Source organism: Orcinus orca, chromosome 15 (genome assembly GCF_937001465.1).
Source record: "Orcinus orca chromosome 15, mOrcOrc1.1, whole genome shotgun sequence".
Classification (NCBI taxonomy): domain Eukaryota; kingdom Metazoa; phylum Chordata; class Mammalia; order Artiodactyla; family Delphinidae; genus Orcinus; species Orcinus orca.
This window is the reverse complement of record NC_064573.1, coordinates 76196218-76217983: the sequence shown is the minus strand read 5'-3', so window position 1 is coordinate 76217983 and position 21766 is coordinate 76196218. Positions and strand designations below refer to the sequence as shown.

The 21766-nt window shown below is 44.6% G+C and overlaps 1 non-coding gene across 1 annotated transcript; it reads left to right on the top strand.

Annotated features, from left to right (window-relative positions):
• The first annotated feature begins 344 nt into the window (after nucleotides 1-344).
• Nucleotides 345-417, top strand: TRNAR-CCU (transfer RNA arginine (anticodon CCU)). The gene has a single exon. It is a non-coding gene; the product is annotated as a tRNA-Arg (tRNA).
• Nucleotides 418-21766: the final 21349 nt, after the last annotated feature.

Below are 21766 nucleotides of genomic sequence, written 5' to 3'. Positions count from 1 at the left end.
TCCACTCCTGGGTATATAACGGAAAATAAAACGCTAATTCAAAAAGATATGTGCACCCCAGTGTTCATAACAGCATTATTTACAATTGCCAAGATATGGAAGCAACCTAAGTGCCCATCGACGGATGAATGGATAAAGAACATGTATTTTATACACACACACACACACACACACACACACACTGGAATACTGCTCAGCCGTAAAAAAGAACAAAATTTTGCCATTGGCAGCATCATGGATGGACCTGGAGGGCATTATGCTAAGTGAAATAAGTCAGACAGAGAAAGACAAACACTGTCTGACATCACTTACATGTGGAGTCTAAAAATCTACAAGATGTGACTTCCCTGGTGGTCCAGTGGGTAAGATTCTGCACTCCTAATGCAGGGGACCTGGGTTCGATCCCTCGTTGGGGAAGTAGATCCCGCATGCGTGCCGCAACTAAGAGTTCGCATGCTGCAACTAAGAAGCCCGCATACTGCAACTAAGAAGCCCACATGCCACAACTAAGAAGCCCGCATACTGCAACTAAGAGGCCACATGCCACAAGTAAGAAGTCTACATGCCGCAACTAAGACCCAGCACAGCCAAAAAACCAAAAAACAAAATAAAACCAAATCTAAAAGCTAGTGAATATAACGTAAAAGAAGCAGACTCACAGATACAGAGAACAAATTAGTGGTTACCAGTGGGGAGGAGGGAGGAGCAATATAGGGATGGGGGACTGGAAGGTACAAACTATTGGGTGTAAGATAGGCTCAAGGATGTACTGTATATACAAGGTGGGGCATATAGCCAATATTTTGTAATAACGGTAAATGGAAAGTAACCTTTAAATATTGAACAAATTTTAAAAAATAAATATATAAACAAACAAAAAAAGAAGTAGGATGGGCTAAAGTGGGCACAGAGTTGCTACTTATAAAGGATGCTAGAGGGAGGCTCCATCTCCTTGATGAAGGAATCTTACCAAAGAAAGCCAGGGTGCTACCCATGGGGGTATCTGGAAGAAGAATTTTAGACTGTCCTTGAAGGAGAGAGAGATGATATCTTGTCTTATTGATCTGGGACTCAGATATGTCTGGGAGTGTCTGATAAAGTGACAGGACCCAAGCCCACAGGAGTGATTTTGCATGTCTTAATCTGCATGAGAGAAAGGGAAATGTGAGGAGGCAGTGAAACATCTCAGAGAGGAAGAAAAGGGAAAGAATGGCAAAAATGACAGAAAACCTATTTCCCAGAATAGAGAATCTTGGAATCTATTTCTGTATCCTTGGGGCAGAGGGAGTAGAGGCAAAAGCTGCAGGAACTGCTGTCACTAGGTTTTGTGGTCTGCTAGGCACAAAGAGTTCTGATTTAGGTCCTAGGTGACACCACGTAGAGGTGAAGAGTATTCCCCTTATTTTTTTCTGGAACTCAACATGGATCTGACTTGAGGGAGATAATAGAGGGCAAAGGTACCCATGTTAACACTACCGAGATATCAGCTTTGGAAGCTCCGGGAGGTTAGGTTAGCTCTTGGCGTTAGCATCAGTGCTGTCTCAATAGTGAGGCATTAGTAGTGTATCAACCAGTTTAGGTTAAGTTGTGCTGCAGTGAGAAATACCCCCAATCCCAGTGCTTCACAACAATGAAGATTTATTTCTTTCTCATGTTATATGTCCATGGAATAAACAATATCTTGGGCCTTGATGACCTTACGGTAGAGGGGGAAGAAAAAAGAATATGGTAAAACCACTCAATGGCTCTTAAAAGATCTTAGAGCTGGTGCTTGGAAGTGGTATATGCCACTTCTGTCTATATGCCACTGGCCAAAGTAAGTCACTTGACTGACTCTGACATCACTGGAACAGGAATGCATAATTCTCCCATAGAGTGAGATCTTAAATGAAGGATAGCAAACAGTATGAAAAATAATTCAATACCAAAATCAGTAAGGGAGCTTAGATTTGGAAGAACACAAGAAGACTCTGTAAATAAAGGCAAGACATCCCTAGAGAGTCTCAGAAATAATAAGAGCAGTTAACAGAAGATTTAATGTCTGGGGACATAAGCTAATGAAATTAAACTTACTTCTCTGAATATGACCTCAATCCTATCCCCCACTGCAGAGTCCTGGGAAAACTCAGGTCACACATATCCTTATGGGGTGATCTTTTGGGGAATGCTGTTTTTGGATGTAGCAAGAACAAAAACGCTTTGCTACTAAGGACCAGTAAACTTTCAACTCAACTCTGAAATCCTGGCACTATGGTGTCTTAGTAGACAGTCAGTGAACTAACTAGAATGCTCTGGTAACCAGAATGTTATCATTAGACTAAAGCCTTAGATGATCCAATTATACTCAGTAGCCATTCTGGTTTCTATTGCTGTATAACAAACTACCCAAATCCATGTGGTATAAAATAGCCATTTTATTATTCTAGAGGTTAGGGTTTCAGAAAGGGCAATATGAGAATTAGTTGTGTCTATTTCAGGATGCCTGAGTTTCAGCAGGAAAGACTCAAAAGCTAAGGGTGACTTGATAGCTGGGCACTGGAAGACTCTAACAGCACGTTTGTTCACATGTCTGGTGGTTGGTGCTCTGGGATCTCTGCTGGACTGTTGGCCGGAACACACGCACATGGCTTCTCTATGCAGTCTTCCTTTGTGGGAAGAAAGTACAGACTTCCTCATAGCATAGCAATTGAGTTTTAAGAGCCTGGATTCTCAGCTGGGAAACCAACATGTGACTTTGCCACGAAGCTGATTGGGCTTCCTCACAGCATGGCAGCTGGGATCCAAAGGTGAGTGTCCCAAGAAAAGCAGGCAGAAGCTGCGTTGCCTTTTGTGACCTATTCTTGGAAGTCATGATGCTACTTTCACTACCGTCATAAGCCTACCCAGATTCAAACAGAGGGATCACACGGCCTCCTTTCAATGAGAAAGGTCAAAGTCATATTTTAAGAATAAATAATGAGACTGGAGATGGTATTGCAGCTAGTTTTCAAAAATACAGTCTGCCATAATATCTACCACATGTTGGGATGTCTGGGAGATCTACGATTACCCTCAAGGATCATCTCTGTTCAGTGAGGTAAGTATATTTTACTTATTCCTATATCCTAAATATGATTACCACGCTCAGTGCCTTTCTCATAATTTTAGAATCACTGTTTCTCTGAGATTAAGGGTCTGGAACTTGGTTGCTATCATAGATCTCTGGGACGATTGATGGATATTTTAAGAATAACAGGTATCTTTCTAGAAGTGGGGAATCTGCCCAACTGGCACGGAGATCGGTTAGACCAGCAGTGGGAATACAGTTCTGATGTCCTGTTAGCTATGCCCACTTATTTTGGAGAAATATCCTCCCTGCATATTTTGGAGAAATTTTGGGGATACAGGGAAATATCTCTATGGTGCTTTGATAGCTCTAAGGAGGGAGACTCACTGCTTTCCCCCATTTTAGGAACCTCTGCAAATCTGAGGGCCAGAAAATTTCCCCTTAAGTCTAATCTCTGTCTTTTTTGCTTTATTGTCAATCCACTGAATCCAAGCTTATTCAAGTTCTCCACGAGATCTCTTTCCCTACTGTGGTGACCATAAAAACTCATGTTGCAAATGATGCAGCTAACTAACAGATATCAGTGCTGCCATCAGCCTGGGTCCTGGAGTGAGTACGTGGGGCAGAGCTCCTTGACAGCCTGCACTGGGCATACAACTTGAGTAAGAAATCAACCTTTATTATATTGAGTCACCGAGATTCCAGGGAAATTGACCTCAGCGTAGCCTCGCTTCGTCTGACTAATACGTCTCTGAACACACCAAGCCAACCTGATTCTCTCATGAGGATCTGTGTTAAAGCTGGTGTTCTTCCTTAATTACTTCCCCCCTCTGGCAATCCAAATCCTGCCCATCTCCCACAACCCATTTAACCTGAAACACCTTCACTGGTAGCCCTAGCCAACAATAATGTTTTCCTGTCATTCATTCATTTCACAAATAATTCTTGAGTATTTATGATGTGCCAAGTGGATTCAGTAACAATTAATGCACCTAAGTACTAAGTAGACAAAGTACCTGTTTCCCCGTTTCAGCATCTCCCTAGGTCCTTTGAGTCTCTGATTATCTTCTTTTTTCTCAACCTGCTTATATGATCTCCTGTTGTTACAGTTTTTTTTTTTTTTTTTTTTTTTGCAGTACGCGGGCCTCTCACTGTTGTGGCCTCTCCCGTTGTGGGGCACAGGCTCCGGATGCACAGGCTCAGCGGCCATGGCTCACGGGCCCAGCCGCTCCGCGGCATGTGGGATCTTCCCAGACTGGGGCACGAATCCGTGTCCCCTGCATCGTCAGGCGGACTCTCAACCACTGCGCCACCAGGGAAGCCCTGTTGTTACAGTTTTAAATGTATTTGGCTGACCCGAGAGGATGCTCTTGTGCTTAAATAACCTTTCTATCCCTTCCCTTCCTTCTCTCTTCCCTTCCCCTCTGTGAGTTCGTTGCCTTGGGCTGTCAAATAAACACATTGCTAGGAAGGTCACGCCAACCTGTAGGAACTTCCTCCCTGTCAAGAAGCTGGTTCATGCATCACTGGACATAATCATCGTGGAATGTGAACGCACATGCTTTGCTCTGTGCTCCAGCTCCCGCGATGCTTGGACCTGGACTCAGTCAGCTGCTTGATTTTCAGAAGTGAGGTTGACCCCTTGGGGCAGAGGAAAGCTTGTTTTGACATAGTCATGCCCACGTGGAAGCTGTGTATGTGCCAGTATACACAGGACCAAAGAGTTGAGGCATCTGGATGGATTTTGGTTCCACCGGGAAAGGCACTGCAGGTTTGGGGAAGCATAGCCTTTGCTTGCCTCGATGCTCTGCTCTAGAGGTAAAGGAACCTGGAATTTCTGAGCTGAGAGGCAAACCGCACTATTCAGAGCCCAGATTGGGAAAATGAGCTGCCTACGATAACACGGCAAGTAGGGATCAGAGCTAGAACCAGAAGCTGGGATTCATGGCTTCTAATGCAACATTCTTCCTTTGATATCACACTCTGGCTGCACTTTTCAGGACAAGTAGTTTTCCTCAGGTTCTTTTATGAGGCAAAATTATCTAAATAATAATATTATTAATAATAATAAAATAAGCATTTGCTATCTTATCAACACTTTATGTCAAGGTATAGAGAGGAGGGGCTATACGTATACTAACAATGTATCCTCACATGAGTAAGATATTATTATTATCCCCATAATACAGATGAGGAAATTGAGGCTCAGAGAGGTGACGTAGCTGGCCCAGGATAACTTAGCTAGAAAGTGGCAGACCCACGATTTAAATCCAAGTCCAAGGACTCTCAGGCTGACCTTCTCAACTGCTGATCTAGTGACTCTTAGGACTTGGGACTCTTGTGTGTTTACAGTCCATTTAGAGCTTTGAACTTCTTGCCTGAGCCCAGGGTGACTCATGGATAAGACTCAGTTTCCTTACCTCTGGGGAATAACAGGACTAGGTTTTTTCTTTTTTTTTTAAGATGTTGGGGGTAGGAGTTTATTAATTAATTAATTAATTTTTGCTGTGTTGGGTCTTCGTTTCTGTGCGAGGGCTTTCTCTAGTTGTGGCAAGTGGGGGCCACTCTTCATCGCGGTGCGTGGGCCTCTCACTATCGCAGCCTCTCTTGTTGTGGAGCACAGGCTCCAGACGCGCAGGCTCACTAGTTGTGGCTCCGTGGCATGTGGGATCCTCCCAGACCAGGGCTCGAACCCATGTCCCCTGCCTTAGCAGGCAGATTCTCAACCACTGCAGCACCAGGGAAGCCCAAACAGGACTAGTTTTACCTTCCAAATGGAAACAAGGAGCTGGAGTATCCTAGGGCAGGAACTGAGTAGGCATTCAAGAAATGTTTGTAGCATGCATGAGGTCAGTTGAGCCCAGCTTGGGAAGTTCTTTTCAGTCCTTTCTGCTTAAACATGAACTCTTTCTTGAATTTTCCCAGTCCAAACAGCTTTTTGAATATCAGAAAATATGGAAAAGCATTCCTCATGGTAAAGAGAAAGGAAATCTGGTGAGGAACCAGCTTAAGGCAAAGGAGTTATCCATTCAGTATCATTCATTGATCATTGAAGATGTGCCAAGTTCTGCGTCAAATGTTAGGGATAATTTAGTGAACTGGCCTTTGTTTACTTCTTCAAGCTCATCTCTTGCTGGAACAGTCACGTCTATCATCTCTAGCCACTCTAGCTGCCTTGATTTTCCCTGAACATGGCAAGGTCACTCCTGCCTCAGGGTCTTTCCGCATGTCTGATATGATTTGCCCTGAGGTCCTTTTTTTTTTAAATTTATTTATTTTATTTTATTTATTTTTGGCTGCGTTGGGTCTTTGTGGCTGTGCGCGGTCTTTCTCTAGTTGCGGAGAGCAGGGGCTACTCTTCGTTGGGGTGCGCGGGCTTCTCATTGCGGTGGCTTCTCTTGTTGTGGAGCACCGGCTCTAGGCGCTCGGGTTTCAGTAGCTGTGGCACGTGGGCTCAGTAGTTGTGGCGCACGGGCTTAGTTGCCTCACGGCATGTGGGATCTTCCCAGACCAGGGCTCAAACCCTTGTCCTCTGCATTGGCAGGCGGATTCTTAACCACTTCTCCACCAGGGAAGCCTCTGCCCTGAGATCCTTAAGTGCGAACAATTTCCTATGTTCAGATCTCAACGTGTCCTCCTTAGAGGGCCCTTCCTTAGCACTCGATTTAATTGCTTTTCCTCCCTCTGTTACTCCCTATGGTGTCTCACTGAGGTCTTTACTCTGGAGTCCTTACTGCTATCTGAAATCATCTAGTTCGCATTTCCCTTCTTCCTTGTCTGTCTGCCTCGACTAAAATTGAAGTTTCATGCAAGCAGGGATCTTCTCTGTCTTGTTCCCTGCTGTGTCCCCAGAATCAGAAATGGCGCACATAGACTAGATTAGTAGGTCCCTGATGAATCCTAATTGGGCAAGTGAATGAGAGACAGTGATTAAGAGAAGGGGGTGGGGTTCAGATCCTGGCTCCTACAGTCACTAGCTGTTAAGAGTTTTGCAAGTTAACCTCCTCGAGCCTTACTGTCCATAACTGTTAAATTGGCACAATAATATTTATAAACACTAAAAGAATCGCATGAGGTAATGTAGGCAATCTTACTTGGCGTGCAGTGAGCGCTTGAAAATGGGAAAACCATTACTACACTTATCTCCATCAACATCAACATCATCGTCACCATCACTGTTGCTTGGAGTGGAGAGAGGACCAGAGAAGATGAAGTTCGAGGCTGGAAGCTTACTTATGATGCTATTATAATTATCCACTCAATATCTCCCATTACTGAGCTCTTTCTACCTGCCAGACCCTGTGCTAAGTGCTTGATGTGCAATATCTCAGGTAACATCACTCTGAGACTTATGCGTACATCAGACAAAAGTGAAAGCCAGCAGAATTCAAAACATTTTCCCCTGCTTCTGTCGCTACTTTGAGCCTTATTCCGATATCCTTACCTTGTGGGGCATTTGCCCAAATCAGAGAAGATTCTGCACCACGGAAACTTGGACGATAGGCCACTGTGAGTTTCATGGCCTGTGTCCCAAAGGAGTAGTGCCAGACACCATCCTTCTATGGGGTCATAGTTTTATCACCTTTAACACTAGGATTGGTGGAGGAAAAGCTCACAGATGCGTCATGAGGCCAGTAACAGCTATGCCCAATAGCATCACACACGAATGGGCTTCAGACCCATATTCTTTTCTCAGCTGCACCAGAATTGCTCTTTGACCAAAGTGGCATTGCTTTAGGGAAGCATTACTCTGCCATATGTCAGCCTCAGCAGATGTGCCAGGTCCAGGATGGACTTATCGCTGCTATGATGTTGTGTAAAAACCTCAGACCCAGCCACAATTTCCCATGTTCCTTCCAAGGACTTCTGAGAGGCAGACAGATGCCTTCATCAGCTATAATCTGAAGGAAAAACAAATCCCTACCAAGCGGGTAGGACTGAGCTTGGGTCTGCGAAGAAACCTCACTCACGAGTCCAGCGAAGCTTCCTTGTCTTCTGGTTCTAGGCAGATCTTGCCAATCATCCAGACGGTCCCCTGGATCACTTTGAGGTCATCTCCATTAAGCTCTCCCATGTCCTTCTGAAGCTTTTATGGGATGAGAGACTCAACTAGCTTTTTTAAAACTCGTGAGTGGTTTATTATTTGGAAACCTTAACCCGCATTGATGTTCTTTTGAAGGAAGCTTACAGGACTCGGCTGGAGGCCTGAAAGTAGAAAGTTCCTCTACACACTTAAAGCAATGGTGACATGGACAATTACCCTCCATAAATATAGTACTTGCACAATATGAAGACCTTTGAGATCATCTGCTGTAGGAATGATAGAGAAGGTTCTCCTCAAAGTCTATCTTGGATCGATTGGTGGTGGCCCCCTGAAACTTTGAGTTGAAATGGATTCTGAGACTGTATCTGGGATACGCAGGAAAGAATAAAAGGATCAATTAGTGATGTCTGTGATGGGTAGGACAGTCGAGAGTTATATGACCTGTATGCCAAATATAAAATCTCCTACCTATGGTCCAATTACCCCCTTTTCCAGCTGGGTCACTGGAGCCCCAAATAAAAATTACTTGCCCCAAATTATATAACATGCTTCTAGTTAACTCCAGTCCAGCGCCTTTTCCACCACATCATAAGATTCAGCTCTCATCAACCATGAGAGAAAAAATGCAAGGTGATGAAAGAAAAACATTTTATTGAACAAGACGAGTTCGTTTATATGGTCTCCACCAACACCTGACATATTGGTGACTGACACACGTGGTTTATTCTAAAGCCGCCCCCATTCTTAAAGTTTGCAAATAGACTCAATGCCTGAATTATTTTAATGGGCCACTTTGTACCAGTCTTCCACAAGCCCTGGGAACTTTTTTGAATTGACACAGTTGGATTAAGATTATTGTGAAACGGCAATGGGGCTTTCACAGGGAATATCCAAGAGACAGGGATTGTTGACTTAGTTGCTGAGTGATGGGCCCTTACCTCCTCCAGCAAATTTTATCATGCTGCCCAAGTTGTTTTCTATCAGGAAACTGGGAAGTTACACTAGTGGTAGAATTGTTTGAGGGTTTGAGGCGAGCCCCTTCTCAAGAACCTCAAAATTGCTTTGAAGTATTGAATAATTTGCCTTCAATTTATTGAAGTGATATGTTACACGACCTTGATCCGTTTTCTCCTATGGGATCCTCTCCCAGACCTGCTGGCACAGCTGACAAATAAATACTGGGCATCCCTGGAGGATGGTGTGACGACTGGGAAGAGAGGAATAATATTTATTTTCGACGCACCCAGGAGACCTTGACATTAGCGTGTGTCCATCTCTCTTCTCAGTTCCATGAGTTGATGCTTAAAACGATCTCTGGTTATTGCGAGGGAGGAAGCCAGTGTGAGGGGGCATCTGGGATCCAACCCAGACAAATGGTGGGAAGACAAATATCTCGACAGACCAGTACAGGAAATTCTCCCTTCTTCGGAAGACAGATCTGTCCTCCTCGTTTAATCCCCGGCACAGCTGCACCCCTCACGGCATGGAGACGTATTAAATGAAAGTGGATTCTGATTTGGGAATCGTAGTGGCAAATCTAATTTCAGATTACTCCTTTTCCACAGTCTCGCCCCACTGGGGGTTTGAGTCAAACCACAGAATAGGGACATTACCTGAGGCAGACATTGAATGCCTATCATTGGAGATGCTAAAGCTATGGTTGCCAGCACCACGACCACCCAGAGTGGCCGCCATTCACCCAGTGCCTCTTATGTGCCAAGTACCACTCCCCATCTTTTCTTTAGTCTTTACAGCCCCTTTGTGAGGTTACTCTTCTCTTCTTCCATTTCACAACTGGGGAAACTGAGGCTCAGGGAAGGCATTAGTTAGATTCCTTTTCATTTAGTCTTTCACTTATTAAATATTGTTGCTCCCTTAATAGTGTGCCAAGAATTCCACGTAAATGGTGAATGAACAAGAAGTAGGGAACACCAAGAAGTAGGGAATTACCATTAATACCTGATGGTAATTGATAACCCAGCCCGAACTCAATGACACCGAACACTGAGTTCCCTGGTAGAGTTCTACTTGCACTTGGGACATCATCAAGTTTCCTGCTCCTATACCCTGATGACAAGTTCCCAGCCAGACCTGGCTCCTCATTTTGCATAAGGAGGAATCATAAGAGAAAAAAAAAAAAAGGAAGAGGCCTATCTCAGGCCACCCCATAGAGGCCGACCCTGTCTTAGCCTTGTTCTCATATGGAGTCAGGAAGTACAAGAAGGAACTCATTCGGGTAGAGTGGCACCGTGTACCAGGAAAACGTCAACCAACTGAAAGGTCTGGGGATCCGACTATTTAGATTAGAAATTCATGCATGTAGTTCAAGCCAGTGCAATGGCAGAGTTAATGAGAGTAAGAGACATGGAGAGAGAGGTGAGATACCCTGCCCTAAGAAGAGTCAAGAAAGATACCTAGAATGAACGTGTGGCATCTCTTATTAAGGCCAGCTCAACAGGTGACAAAAGGCTGCACCTTTCCTCCAATTTCCATCCACATTTCCATCTATTCTCATCATCACCCCCCAACAGCCCCTTCCTCCCCAAGCACACACATATACCATTTCAGTCAACATATAGTCACTGAGAATAAAGACTACAGTTTCTCTGGCTACTGGGCGTGGCCATATATCTAAGTTTTGGCTAATAGGTTATAAGCACTTTTCCAAAAAGACAGCTGGACCAGACCTCGTTCGCGCGTTCATTTGTTTGTTTTCCTTTTTTGTCTCTTTCTCCTGAATATAATAGCTTGCCATCCTGGCAACCAACTTGGATAATGAAAACACGGGCCACATCTTGGGGAAGCCACAGCAAACATTTGTAAGGAGACTGGGCCTCTGGGGACATTGTGATGAAGAGACTTCAGATTAGCTCTGGACTCCTTACCATCTGATTTATATGTGAAAGAGAAATACGTTTCTACTTTGTTCAAACTGCTGTCGGTTTGAACTCTGTGACAACTAAACTTAACTTTAAATAATACACAAGACTAGGAACCATTTTTTAAATATTAGAATTCAGAATCATAATTCAAAGTCATGGGTTTTTTGAAAAATACATCGATAGGTAAGATAGCTTCATAAAAGATTTCTGCCTGTTATGATTGCAAACCAAGAGTCTTTGAGCCTCCACTGGTGTCACGTACGGTGCTGGATGTTACAAAAATCCAAGGATGAGTGAAATACACACCCTCCTTTTAAAAAATATGGACAACAAGGCAAATGCAGAAGGATTTGCTTCATGTATCAGATGAGGCTTTCTGGTCCATAGAGGAAATAGCATTTGATATGGATGTAAGAGTATGGGGGTAATTTCAGAAAAGTACTTTAGGAAGTGGTATTCCTTGGAGAGCTCATAGTAAGACTCAAGGACATAAGTGCAAAGCCACTTTCCTCAATTTCAATATTTCCTTTTAATATTGTCCTCATTTAGTAAAAGAATCTCCTTGTCTGCTTAATCACGTGGATTTGATTTCCAGTTCCTGTTATCTGCGTGACCTTGGCCAACTCACTTAATGTCTCTGAGCCTCTGTTGCCAATCTGTAAAATGGGAATAATGAAACCAGCCAAGGAAGAGACTGCTATGTGTGTGCTCCTCTTCTTGCTGGGTGCACGGCCAAACATTTCCCTGCCTCTTTTTCTGTAAGAAGAGGCCACGTGACTGAGTTCTAGCCAATGGAAGGTGAGCAGAATCAATGGGCATCACTTCCAGAACAAGGCTCTTCTAAGCATCTGTGTCTCCTTGTGCTCTCTTTCCCTCTCTGTTGGATGGATTCAGAGTGTGATGAGGCCCCAAGGCATGGCAGAGTTACAATATAGATGGAGTCTGAGTGGATAAAAACTGCTAGGAATACCTGATTGAATGCCTACGTGAGTGAAAAACACATTTGTATTGTGTGGAGTCACTAAGATGCTGGGATTTACTTGTTATAGCATCTAGCACTTTCGTAATTGATGTATTGGCCTTAAATGAGATATAGTCGCCCCTCAGTATTCATGAGGAAATGGTTCCAGGATCCCTGGGTATACCAAAATCTGGGGATGTTCAAGTCCCTGCTATAAAATTGTGTAATATTTGCATGTAAGCCATGCAAACCTCCCTCATACTTTAAAACACCTCTAGATTACTTATGCTACCTAATACAATGTAAATGCTATGTAAATAGTTACCAGCATGGCAAATTCAAGTTTTGCTTTTGGGAACTTTCTGGAAAAAATTTTTTTTTCAAGTATTTTCAGTCTGAGGTTGGTTGGATCTGTGAATATGGAACCCCAAGATACGGAGGGCTGACTGTAATTTATTTTAAAAACCTAACACAAAGTCTGATACATTGTCACTTTCCGGTAGATGATGGATATTGGCCTTGAAGTTGTTGTGAGATGTTCAGACCAACCCAAGCAGGAGAGGAGTAGGGCCCACAAGTAACATCTTTTGCTGGACGTAATTTTTTGTACCACTTGCTGCATTTGGTCTTCATCTAAGTATAACCCAACATGATCACCCTTCCCGCTCCCCAGAGCTGTGCTCTTGGTCGAACAGGTTAGGCACTGAATGACTCTAGGGAAGGTCATTGACAGCCTACAGTGGGACTTGTATGCCTTGCGGTTGTGCAACGCACAACTTACACAACCATCAGCTGGCTCTCCACTCAGGGCCTCTAATTAGAGGAAAACTAGGACAGGGAATGGGAAACGAATGCCATCTCATCTCTCATCATTCTTTTGCCGAAGCTCTACATCCCCCTGGAGTGTCACCTTCAAGCGAGAGGGATGCTTGTTTTATTGACAGCTGTATTCCCAGTGATCAGTAATAGGCATGTGATAAGCAGAAAAAAATCATTTGCATCAGAGAAACACCTTTCCACTCTGGAAACGCTCTGAAGCTTCCATTTCTCAGCCAGCTGTTGGCACAGCTCTAAAGAGACCAAGGAAACTCTTGCAATGAGCAGAACAAATGTTCCCATGCCCTAAACACATCGCTGGTGTCTACCTCTGTGTCTTATTCCCCTGTCATGTGTGACCCCCCCCATCTCACAGGTTTGAAGCATTAAGTCATCACTCGAGCAGGTGAGAACAGCCTTTAGGAGAGAACAAGCACACGATGCTAACTGCCCCTCCCTCCAGCAAGAGTTCACCACAGGCGCAGAGGCACCACAGAGGCACCACAGGCGCAGCATCTTATTGTGTCCCTGCAGCCAGACAGGACAGTGACTGACATGGAAAATGTAGCCTGAGGCTCTGGATTGCTGGGTTTGATACAGATTTCGTTCTGTCATGTACGCCTCCGACCATATCATGGCCATACGGTTACCCTGAATCATTGATTGTGTGCAGTGTTTTTCTGCCCAGGAACGGAGATTCTTTTATTTTCTATTTGCTGGCAACTCAGTGACACCCACTGCTCCTTGCTAAAAGTATTTGCAAATGAAACATCTACCCATGCACTGGAAAACGTGCCTCTGACTTTGACGGAGCACCTGTGATGTGTCCCAAGCACCATGTTATACACGGAACACGTGCTGCCTCATCTACACCTGGCCACGCTCCTGTGAATCAGGAAGAATCAGCCCCATTTTAGCCTCAGAGAAATTAGGAAAACGTCCCAAGATAATATGACTAGTTAATGCACATTGAGAACTTACTGCAAACGAAGCTGGCCCTTTCCTTTTTCCTTTTTTTTTTGAAGAAACATTTTTCATTTTCACCAAGATCTTTATGTATTTATTTTCGGCTGCGTTGTGTCTCCATTGCTGCGTGCAGGCTTTCTCTTGTTGCGGCGAGCGGGGGCTACTCTTTGTTGCAGTGCGTGGGCTTCTCATTGCGGTGGCTTCTCTTGTTGCGGAGCGTGGGCTCTAGGAGTGTGGGCTTCAGTAGTTGTGGCTCGTGGGCTCTAGAGCACAGACTCAGTAGTTGTGGCTCACGGTCTTAGCTGTTCCACGGCATGTGGGATCTTCCCGGACCAGGGCTTGAACCCATGTCCCCTGCATTGGTGGGCGGATTCTTATCCACTGCGCCACCAGGAAAGTCCCAGAAGTGGGCCTTTTTCAAGATGCTTTTCTGGGCGGGCTTATTTAATTTTCACAACAATCCAAAGTCGGAGGTCATATTGCTGTGCCCATTCTACCGACTGGGAAAGCTGAGGTGCAGTTATCCAGGAAATGCTGGAGCGAGGATTCACAGTCTGTCAGTCGGCACCAGAGCCCATTCAGTTAATCCAGTCCTGAGGCTGGGGTTTCAGTGGATCCAACACTACCTGGCACCCTTCAGGCCCCAGTGCCTGGAGCACAGTCAAAACAGGTTTTACAAACTCAAAACTTTCTGGAGATCTGGCATGCAAATGAATGACATAGGCTGAGTATGAACCCTTTCTATTGTTCCTGAGATAGGAGGCCTGTTGAGTGTTTCTTTAGTTGTTCCTTATTAGTTCGAGACATGGGTACCAGCAATATTTTATGCTCTTCCTAATTCAGCTCAGGGTAAGCCGGAACACAAATAAATGTCTACAATGCAGAGGCAGAATTTGAATTCAGGGAGCAGCTTCCCTTCAATACAGTTTGCCTTTGGAAACCCCACGTGGTTTCTACCGCCAAGCCCGGCATCCCAGACAGCTGTGCATCCTCGGCTATGAGCAAAGATGTTAAACACTGTCTTTTCACTTCTTCAAGTTTCTGCCTCTTCCATTTAAAAAACAAAAGGAAGAAGATGCTACGTCATGGATGGATACCAAGCTTTTCCTGATGTCGAGTCTCTCCTTCTAGCAAAGGGCCTTCGGGAGGCACTGGGGCGGCTTGTGGATCTGTGACGGGGCAGCTGTGATTCCAGATCCTGGCTGTTGTCCTGCAACTGAGATTAAGGAACCAGACAACATATGCTGGAGATTTACGGATTCCATTGCTCTTTATGTGGTTTATTTCTTGCATGTGTTCCCTCCGCTCTGCCCGACAGGGAACACCACATCACAGGGTCGGTGTGAGCTGAAGAAAACTCTCACTGACTCCCTGAAAACGCTCCCGATGGGACGCAGCCATGGGGAGAGGCTGTCTCTGGCTGATTCCTGGCAGAGGAGATCCAAGCACAGCCTCTGGGGAGGGTGGTGGTGGTGGTAGGTGGTATCTGGCACATTTTCAGCAGCTGTTTTCTAAGTAATAATAATAGGAATAATGATCTAAAAGAGTAGGTCCCACATGTAGCTGTGCTTCTTTGAAATCCAGGTTCCTGGTCTTACTTCCTGAATTCTCAGTTAAGGAATGCTTGGTGGAATCCAGTAATCTGTGTGTTTAACCGTCTCTCTGAATAATTCTTCATCAGTCACGTTGGCAGCGAATCCTGACATTCAAAAGTCACCGATCTAAAAAATGACAGTGAGAAAAGAGAAAAACAAAACAGACAAACAAAGATGACAATGCACTGCTCCTTGGTACTTCAGGAGCTCTCCTGAAATAATAATTCAAGGTTTTCCTTTGACGGTGACTCCTTCAAGAGGGCAACGTCACTGCAAGCAAATGCAAGCACGCTTTCATCTAAAATCGTCTAGTCATTTACTGAACATTTACTATGTGCCAGGCACCAGACACAGAACTTTAGATGCATCGTCTTCATTTAATACTCTGACACATCTATGGAGAGAATGTTGGAAAAGCATTCATTTCACAGATAAAGAAACTGTGGCTTGGAGAACACAATGGCTGTCTGAGGTCACCCAGCTAGGAGCTGGGATTTGGGTCCAAGTTAATTTGACTTCGTGTAATGCCTTCTTTGATGAAAACACGGCAGGGATTATTATCCTGATTTTCCTGAAAAGGAAATTGAAAACTGAGAAGGGTTTGGAGGTCTGTGTTAGTTTCCTGTGGCTACTGTAACAAGTTACCACCAATGTGGTGACTTAAAGCAACAGAATTTTGTTTTCTCACAGGTGTGGAGGCCAGAAGTCTAAAATCAGTATTACTGGACCAAAATCGAGATGTTGGCAGGGTGTCCTCTGCAGGCTCTAGGGGAGAATCTGTTCCTGGCCTCTTCTAGCTTCTGAGCACTGCAGGCATCCCTTGGCTTGTGGCTGCATCACTCCGGTCTCTGCCTCTGTCTGCACATGGCCTTCTCCTCTGTGTTTCTCAAATCTCCCTTTGCGGTTTTCTTGTTAGGGCACTTGTCATTGAATTTAGGGCCCACCTGGATAATTTTAATACAGGATCTCTCATCTCAAGATCCCTAATTTAATTACATCTGCGAAAACCTTTGACCAAAGGTCACATTTACAGATTCTTGGTGGACACATTTTGGAGGGGGGACCAGCATTCGACCTACGGCAGGGTCCCCTAGCCAAGAAGGGGTAGAGGGGGACTTAACACAGATCTTGACACCACCCTGCATGTCTTGCTCAGGATTGTGTCAATTTTGAATGACAGAAACCCAGCTCAATTTAAGCTTTTATGAGGGGTTGGGGGGATGGGGAAGGGAGGTAGAAGGTGGTGCATCGTCCCTGTAACTTAAAAGGCCAAAGGGAGATCTTCCTGGGTTCAGGAAAGGCTCCCGTTTTGTGGTCGGTGCTGAATCCATCTCTTGGACAGCCTTTCTCCACCCAACAGGTCAGATGACTGCTCACAGCCCAGCACCCACATCCTTCTCATTTAGTCCATGGAAAGTGACTTCCCTTTCCATTAACCACAGAGAAACAGTCTTGAAAACACTCCTATTGGCCTTGTCTTAATCACATGACCATCCCTGAACAAATCACTATGGTCAGAGAGATCAGTTATTCAACAGCAATAATAAATATATATTGAGTACTTTCTATGTGTCAGGAACTCTTCAAGGTATGTGGAAATACACCAGTGAACAGAAGACAAATTTCTACCCTCACAGGGCTTATATTCTAGAGGAAAATACAGATAGTTAACATATAAACAAATAAATTAAAAAAAATTTAAACTACAATTCAATTTCAGATAGAGATAAGTGCTTTGAAACAAACTATTTAGGGCAATGTGCTAAAGTATGGCCAGAGGGCTCCTTCAGCCACTATGACCAGTTAAGACCTCTCTGAAGAGGTGATAGGCGAGGTGTAAGTCAAATGATGAGAGGGAAGCAGCTGTAAGATTGTGGAAGATCCTTCCAAGCAGAAAGCCTAGCAGGAACACAGGGACTGGGGTAGGAATGAGCTTTTTAGAGGAACAGAAAGATGGGCAGTCCAGCTAGACGGCAGCACATGAGCAGGAAAGAGTATGAGATGTAGCAGGTAAGCAGTGAAGCAGAATCTCAACCCCAGAAGTTTGATTTCCAAGTCCTCTGCTCTTTACTTCTTCTCTACCCACTCCTGCTCAGCAGAGGCATATCTCTGGACACCCAGAACAGATCTTCTGGTACATTGTGGCACTCCTCTCACTGCATGGCTAGGATATTTTCTTTGAGCAATTGAAATATTTTAAATACCACACCACCTACCAGGTGGGTGCCTTCTGCTCTTCCAAGAATAGTAGGATTCAGGTGCAGAACTAAATCAAGTGTTAACTGACTCTGTAAGCTGTCATTGGGTCTTCATCCAAACTCAAACTTAGCCCAAGCAAAATGCTTTGGCAAAGTTTGTTTTGGTGGAAGTGAGGAAGTTGATGAACAATGTTTTCTCTTTTCTTTTTCACTTTCCTATGCCTCTGGGCTCATGGTTCCTGGCCAAGGTCAGAGGTACTAAAATACCACAAGAAAGAAGACCTTTGAAGTGATCATCTGTTCAGCTGAGGGGGAGGTGGTGTTGCCCAAAGACTCACCCAGGAATGTAACCTTCTAGAGACAGAGTGCCTGGGAGGCCCCCAGAGACATGTGGAAGCCTTGGAGTTGATTTGGAAAAACATCTGAAATTCTGGTTGGGGCTCTGAGCCAAGGGTGTAGCCCTCTGGGAAACTTCATTTGCTCTCAGCCAATCAATGGAAGCCACCTGTTCAAGATCTGAGCTGGCTGGACCACTGCCTTCAATTTCGGGAACCTCAGAGACCAGATGCTGAATTGCTCTTTCAGAATACACCCTGGAATCTCTTGTTCTCCAGTACAATGATTTAGACAAAGTTATGTGACCATGCGAAAAGTGGTGGTTTCATTGGTAGTTTCCACTAGATGCTCACTACTCAAAGTGAGACCCATAGACCAGAAGCATAAGCATCCCCCAGGAGAAATGCAGAATCTTGGGCTCCACCCCAGATCTATTGAACCAGAATCTGCAGTTCAACAGGATCTCAGTTAATTTGCATGTACCCTGAAGTGTGAGAAGAGCAGTGCTAGACAAGCTTTGTCATATATGCAGAGTGTTGCCATTGCTCCTGTTGTGTCCTTGGCAGGCATCAATAATCAATCACAGAGTTATTTCCTTCCAAGCACAGAATCTTTGCAAGTCATGGTTCCAGGTAGCACTGGCCAATGAACAGGAGTTGGTCCAAGATTAAATCTACCTTCTACACTAGTGTCAGCACTTAAAAGAGCTCTGTGGAACTTTCATTTTCACCAATATCTTCCCAGTGTTAAGTATAGCAATGCACACATCATAAGCGCCTGATCAATGTTTGTGGAATTACTGTATCCTCCCCTTGGCTTTTTGTCCTGTGGCATTTGTTCTACTCCAGCCCCCAATCCCAGAAAACTGGAATTTCCATTGGACATTCATACAGTCTGGCATATCTTCTGGGTGTTGTGTTTTGTTGTTGGGACTCACCTATTGGAAAGTTGAAATGAGTTTTTAAAGATGTTGGGGTCTGCATGAAGACACACGGGAACCTGTCTCGCTGGCAAGCGGGCCTCAAACCATGCAAGCTTTCTCCAGGACATGGCCACTTGTGACCTAGCCCTAAAAGATGGCAGCCACGTGAACTGGGTTGCAGGCAGAGGTGGGGAGGGGGAGTGGGTAAGGAAGACAGGAATAGACAGGAGGCACGGCTGGACTAACAGGGCTCCAAAGACAGAGCAATAATGATTATAAATAGCATCCTTTTGACGGCCGTTTGATGTACTGTCCAAGGCCAGGTGGAAAATCTTTCCTTCCTTGCCTTTCCCCACTAATCGCTTTCCTCTCATTTTTCAATAAAGATTCTCAGTCCAGTCGGTCGCTTGTCTGGAGCATTTGTTTCCCATTAGAATACCTTTTGCGATTTCACTGTGTTATGCTAGATAATTGCTTTAATAACAAACCGAGGAAAGACTTTTGAACATTTTAGGAAGTAATTTTTTTTCACCAACGAAAATCTAACAGACACTGACAGAGGACTTGGGAATAGTCAAAGAGGAAAAAAATGGTGGTGGGGGGAGGTGGGAGAGATACCAGAATTTATTGACCAGCAGTTGCACGTGGAGATCAGCATGCAGGGGTCTTCTCCCACTGCAAGGAGAGTTGATGTTCAGGAACAGAGAATGAGGGAGCTTGAATATTTGGGCGCGCATGGGGTAGGTGAGCATGAAGCAACATCCTTCCTGTGATTAATAGGGAGGGAGCTCCAGGGATATGTATTAGTTTGGGAATAGAGATTGGAAGAGAATGCATTTGGGGGGGCTGGGGTGTGTCTCTATGGAATTTGCCCATCATGCCCAGGAGTACTCAAAACGTTCTGTGTGTGAGTAATTCATTCAAAAGTGCTAAATGGCCTGACCAGAGAAAACAACAAAAATATCTGTTCAGAAGCACGTAATGTACTTTGTCTTATTTAATTGGCCTCACAACACTTTGCCCGATAAAAAAAACATCAATAATGGATAACACTTATATAGTGCTTATGACGTCATGCTTCAGACCTTTTACATCTATTAATGGGCATAAACTTTGCAATAAGCTTATAAGTATAATTTGTATCTGTTTTGCAGATGAGGCAACTGAGGTGCAGAGAGGTTAAGGTTAAGGTTAAGAACGCACAAAGGAGTAGCAAAGGCCAACATTTGTTGTTGGAAGTCTGACCCCAGAGTCTGCACGCTTAGCCTCTGACTCTACTATCTCAGTTGTAACTGCAGAAATTACAGAATTATAGTATTGGGCTCCCTTGTATTGGCCCTCGGCTGTCAAAACAAAAATACGATGCCACGCTTATCCAATGTCTTACGTGTCAGGTGCTCTGCCCAAGCCATTGGGAAGATAAAGAGGTGAAGGAAGGCAGGAGTAGGGGCTGAGGCAGCTGCCCAGTGAGTGCTGATGGTGTCCTGGATTAGGGAGTGGCAAAGAGGACAGATGACCAGATTCAAAATATATGAGGACGTAAACATGATAGGACTTAGCAATTGATCAGACGCTCAGACCCGGAGTGTGTACAGAGAACATAGTGACCATTGTAGAGATAAGAAAAGCAATGCCTGACCCCTGGGGATGAAGTATCTCTGACGTGACCCCGACTCTGGCTACTCCAGGAAGACGCAGGGGGCAAATGGGTTTCATTTCTTCTGCCAACTCCAGTAGAATGCAAGCAGCGAGAGACGAGAGATTTTGCTTTTTATCCAGTGCAGGATTCCACAGCACCCAGAACAGTGCCTGGCACATCTGAGGCCCTCGATTGACAGTTGACGAAGGAATGATTGGAGGTGGCTGTCACAAGGATTGGGGCTGCATCTGGACTCATAAGGGAAAGAGTATAGGAATCCTTCAAGGTCGGCAGTGGGTGTGGACCGGGGATATATAAGGTACTTATTGCTTATCTGGGGCATGGAGACATTTATTCATTCTTTTGTTCATTCATTGGTTTAATCACTTATTCATTTATTCAACAAACATTAATTGAGCATCTACTATGTGTCAGGTCTTTGGGCAATTCTTTGGGGATATGACATTTAAAGCAACAGACATTGTCTCTGAACTGGTGGAGAAGCTCGACCCAATGTTATACAAGATCCAGTGGGATCTTACAGCTGGAATCCTGGGCCAGTTAGCATGAGGTCATTTGATCCTATTAGTGCCTGGAAGCAGCAAAGTACCTTTCAGGAAGAAGCAGTACTCAGAGCTTCTGGGAGCAAAGTTCCTGAAGTCTTCCAATCCAATTCCCTTTGTTCCCTCCGCAAAGGCGTGTTGATTTATGTGTAAAACTTAACAGGGTCCACGAACAGGCACCAGGAATCTTGTTTGATGTCTTCAACTGGTCTGCCCTTCACTCACCCTGTCATGTTGCCAAAGGTGAGAGTGAGCCAGCTTGCCCAGCTGTAGAATGGGCTCATGCATATGCATTAGAAGGGCTTGGAACACCTCGGAGGGGGTGTCTCAGGGGCCCCGGAATCCGCTGTCTGGCTGCGATAATGATCATAAAAACCTGTGATATTTGTACAACCCTTGAGTCTTTTCAAAGAAAGTGGCTGCCCCTCAATTATCTCACCACCTTCTGGGGTAGATAAAGCAGGGTTATTATCCCAATTTTATAGCTCCAGGGGCTCAGCGAGGTTCAGGGACATGCCCAGAGCCACCAAGGAAAACTGAGATAGTATGGACCTTAAAAGAACTCAGAAAGGTGAAGGGAAGAGTTAGGATGGAATATCAATATAAACGTGTGTGAATGTGTGTGTGTGCGTGTGTGTGTGTGTTAGTCAGGGTTCTCCAGAGAAAGAGAACCAATAGGAGATGATGGATAGATAGATAGATAGATAGGAGGAGATTTATTATAGGAATTGGTTCACGTAAGTATGGAAGCTAGGGAGTCCCACCATCTACTCTCTGCAAGCTGGAGACCCCAGAAAG